General features: G+C 40.4%; 1 protein-coding gene across 1 annotated transcript in view; it reads right to left on the bottom strand.

Annotated features, from left to right (window-relative positions):
• Positions 1-4070, bottom strand: part of LOC111813084 (pecanex-like protein 4) — a 21357-nt gene extending 17287 nt beyond the window's left edge. The window contains exon 1 of the mRNA XM_023703100.1: positions 3680-4070. The gene's annotated coding sequence lies outside the window, so the exon portion shown is untranslated. The remainder of the gene's footprint in view (positions 1-3679) is intronic.
• Between the last annotated feature and the right edge of the window lie 861 nt (positions 4071-4931).

Consider the following 4931-nt stretch of genomic DNA (forward strand, 5'->3'; position numbering starts at 1 on the left):
AGAAATTCAGGGAGGACCTAATGCCAACTCTTCTGAAACTCTTCAATGAAACTGAAAAGAAAGCAATCTCCCAAACTCACTCAGAAGAGCAAGTATTACTTTGATACAACAACCAGAGAAGGACCCAATCAAAAAAGAAAAGTACAGGCCAATCTCCCTAATGAACATAGATGAAAAAATCCTCAATAAAATACTACCAAACAGAATGCAGCAAATCATAAAGAAGGTTATACATCATGACGAAGTGGGATTTATTTACACTAAAACCATAAATGTAATACACCACAGCAACAGAGCCAAAGACAAAAATCACATGATCACCTCAACAAACACAGGAAAAGCTTTTGACAAGGTCCAACACTTATTCATGATAAAAACACTACAGAAAATCAGAACAGATCATCTTTATCTCAATCTGATAAACGCCATCTACAACACACCAACTGCCAACATTATACTTAATGGACAAAAATGTAAAGCCTTCATTTTAAAATGAGGAACAAGACAAGGAAGCCCACTGTTACCACTCCTGTTCAATATAGTTCTGGAAAATTAGCCACAGCAATTAGATGAGAAAAAAAAATAATAATGATTGGAAATGAAGAAGTGAAATCATCATTATTTGCAGATGACATGATACTCTACATAGATGGTCCCCAAAACTCCGAGAGACTTGTAAATTTAATAACCAAATTTAGTAGCATAGCAGGATACAAAGTTAACACTCAAAAACTGATAGCATTTCTATACACAAATACCGAATGCACTGAGAGACAAATTTTGGAAACCACACCTTTCACAATAATACCCCTCAAAATAAAATACTTAGGAGTCAATCTTACAAAGTAAAATATTTATACAGCAAAGATTATAGTACTCTGAAAAAAAAGAGATCGAAGAGCATTTCAGAAAATGAAAATATATTCTGTGCTCCAGGATAGGAAGAACCAACATTGTGAAAATGGCCACACTTCCAAAATTGTTATACAGATCCAATGCAATGTCAATTAAAATACCATTAGTATATTTCACAGATCCAAAAAAATTCCTAAAATTCATCTGTAACCAAAAGAGACCTAGAATAGCAAAATCAATCCTGAGCATCAGAGGAAAGGCAGGAAGCAACACAATCCCTGAATTAAAATTATACTACAAAGCTACTGTGACAAAATCAGCATGGTAATGGCATAAAAACAGATCTGAGGATCAATGGAACAGATTAGACGATATAGACACAACTACAAGCACACTTAGTCGCCTTATCTTTAACAAAGAGTCCAATATGTTCATTGGAAGAAAGAAAGCATCTTTAATAAATGGTGTTAGAAATACTGGCTTTCCACATGCTGAAGGCTTAAAATAGACCCATGCCTATCACCATGCACAAAACTACAGTCAGAATGGATCAAAGATTTAAAGATTCAAACTGAAACACTAAATCTTCTGGAAGAGAAAGTAGGTAGAAACCTTAAGGACACAGAGTTAGGTAAAGAGCTCTTGAACAAAAATCAAACTGCACAAGAAACACTTTAAAGAATCAACAACTGGGATCTCATCTTTTTGAACAGTTTTTGCATGTCAAAACAAATCGCCAACAGAGTAAAAGAAAACCCACGAACTGAGACAATTACAGCAGACTGTCTGTCAGATAAAGGACTCCTATCTAGAACTATAAAGAATTAGGGAAAAAAAAAAAAAAATCAGGCCTCCAAAATTCAAAGACCCAATCCAAAAATGGGCACCTGAGATGAATACACCTCACAAATGAAGAGTTACAAATGGCAAATAAATAAATGAAAAAATGTTCAACATCATTGATCATTCAAGACATACAAATTAAAATAACACTAAGATATCATCTTATGTCAGAGAAAATGGCTATCATCAAGAAGTCATCCAATAACAAATCCTGGAGAAGCTGTGGGGAAACAAAATTTTATAGAATTAGGGGAAAAAGAAATCCTTCGCCACTGTTGGTGGGAGTGCATGCTGGCACAACCACTTTGGAAATCAGGGTGGAGATTCCTCAAAAAGCTAGGATTGGAGAGCCCATTCAAGATAGCTATTCCCATACTAGGTGTTTTATTAAAAGAACTGAAATGATCATACAACAGTGATAAATGTGCACCTATGTTTATAGCAGCACAATTTGTCATAGCTAAATCTTGGAAACAACTCAAATGCCTATCAAATGAGGGATGGCTAAAAAAAGATATGGTATTTTTACACAACAGAGTATTATTCAGCCATAAAAGATAAATTTGAGGCTTCTGTAGATAAATGGATGCAGCTAGAAAGTATATTGGTAAGTAAAATAAATCAGATCCACATGTACAAACATCATATTATCTTGCTAGTGCCAGAACCAGAAAGAGTAATGAAAATGTAACAGGTATAACAGATACTGCGAAAGAGAAAGAAACTTCAATGGGAAGGAAAAACTGGGAGGAAAAGGAGAAATGAAAGAAGGGAAATACACACAAACACACATATATGCTGAATAGTTTGGATAATTGTTGATTTCTGCTGGTCTTTTGAAAGGAGCAGTTAATGCTTAATGTTTTCCTCTTTTGCATTTCTCATAACTTTTTTTATTCTTTTTTTTCTTTAAACCAATCTTACAGCATTATATGTGGCAATCTGAACAACTAATTTAAAGATAACGTCATATAATACAGCAACCATTGCTGATTTCCTATTACTTTGGTTAGTGAAATCTTTTTGCGTTTATAATGTTTTTTCTATCACAATTCTGTGGTTATACTAAAAACAATAAACTGTACACTTCAAATTGTGAATTGAATGGAATGTGAATTGTCTCAAACTCTTACCAAAAGCAACAACAACAACAACAACAACAACAACAAAAGCCTTTCGACCTGGCATTTCCTACAGCAGTTAATCGTTAATGGGCATCTGTCTGAGTAGGCAATACACAGGTAGACAACGGGCACCTCAAACAGTTCAGTTAACGACCTAGCAATAGCTCAACTGGAAGCTACGAGGACAGTGGTGGGAGTTGGTGCGGGTGGGCGGAGACAGCAAATATTAAGGATGGTCTCTGACCCAATCACTGAAAAAGTTTAACAACACGAAAGATCACGTAGTGACAAACGGACGAAATCGTAGAAAACGATGGACAGAGCGTGTAACTCTGAGCTTGACAGTACCTTTCGATGGGGGTAGACCTCACTAGGGTAAATTCCGGTCTTCAGGAGCAGGGAGAGGCTTGTAAAGAACCCAGGCCAGGAATGGGAAACGAGAGACACTGGCTTTTAAGGGATCCCGAGCTGACAAATTGGGAACAAAAGTAGAGTGCAGCGCCATCTATGGGTCGTGGCTGGTAGAACTCTACTGGGATAGCGTAGGTATCCTCCCTTCAATCAAGGGTTAAAAAAGCCATTTTCTGTTACCTACGGGTCGCTTAGAAACAAAGTACTACAACTCAACGGGCCAAACGTCATCCCGAGTAAAAACCACACTGGACTACTACTTCTAACAGCAGAGTTCATTTCACGTTGTTTTTTTAAAAAAAAAGATGTACTGCTCACACCTAAAGGTTTAATAAAAGATTACGAAACATATTTTTTTGTGGCAACAGACGCCTGAAAGGACAGCGCGGCTGCGCGCAAGACTGGAAGCGGAGGCAGACAGGCTTCCTCGGCTGGACCGGACGTACCTTGCGTCACCCCAAGGGAAGGCCGACGCCAAGGCCTCCCCGGGGCTGCATTCTGGCCGATCAGCCGAGCTGGGCTCCCGCCTCGAGGCTGCCCGCGGTCCAGCGCGGGGACGGCCGAGCGGCGGCGGTCCCCAAACCAGGTCCCCGCGCAGCTCGGAGGCCGCGCCCCGTTTCCATGGCGAGCGTCAACTCTGCGGGCGCCACCCGGAGGAGGACGCGGGAACAGAGGCGCGGCAGCGCTCCCTGCCGAGGCCGGACGGCGCCAAGGAGGCGGCGAGGAAGGAGGCGCGCGCGCTCGTCGCCAGCGCTCGCCGCGACGGTCCCGGGAGCTGCTGACACCCTACTCAGTCTCGGGTCCCCACGAGGCGCAAACGAGTGGGCGGCAACGCCTCTTCTGGACTTTCACCCCGGGACGCTCTCCCCGCAAGTGCGTCGTTGCCCTGGTGACGCGACGTAACGTTATCCTGGGCCAGACGGACCGGCAACCGCCATTTTGGGGCCTTCCAGTCTCGCGATGTCTGAGACTTGGTGTGACCCCGGACTCCTTGGAGCGTAGGAAGACTCCAGTCTTAGGGTCCTGACTCGCGTCGCCCAACGAACCCGCGCAAACAAATCTTTTTGAAGTTCTACTTTACGTTTCCGTTTAAACGAAGAAGATGTGGAAATCCATGCAGGCGTACTTCTCTGTTTACAATTTTAAGACTTGATGCAGTTTTGCGTGGATCAAGTCTATTAGTGTCATTTCCAACGTGTGTACATTGTTATGTCGTAGTAATTTTCGTAGTATTTAAAACTATCGTTTATATAATGCAATGATCTGTGATTTTTGATGTTATGAGAAATACTGTGAATTGCACCCAAATGTCAATTGGTAAATATATTTTGAGGAAGCTACAGTAGAAAAATTTGAAGCTAGCAAAGGTTGGTTCGTGAGGCTTAACAAAAAACGTCATTTTCATAACATAAAAGCAGAAGTACTAATGTAAACACTGTCCCAAGTTTTCCAGAAGATATAAGATGAAATAATTTACGAAGGTGGTTATAATAAACAATAGATTCTCAAGGTACGCGGAGCCTGAAGATGGATATGAATTACTGGAATTCCAGAATAAAACTTTAACAGATGATGCATTGTTTCTTACAAATAGGTGAAGAATGCTCTTTCTTAAGATGAAATCTACTCCTGAAAATGCTCTAAACATTAATGAAATAACAAAGAATTTAGAATATTATATAAACCTAGCTGATAAAG

The sequence above is a fragment of the Octodon degus genome, unplaced genomic scaffold (genome assembly GCF_000260255.1).
Source record: "Octodon degus isolate 3935 unplaced genomic scaffold, OctDeg1.0 scaffold00007, whole genome shotgun sequence".
In the NCBI taxonomy this organism is placed as follows: Eukaryota; Metazoa; Chordata; class Mammalia; order Rodentia; family Octodontidae; genus Octodon; species Octodon degus.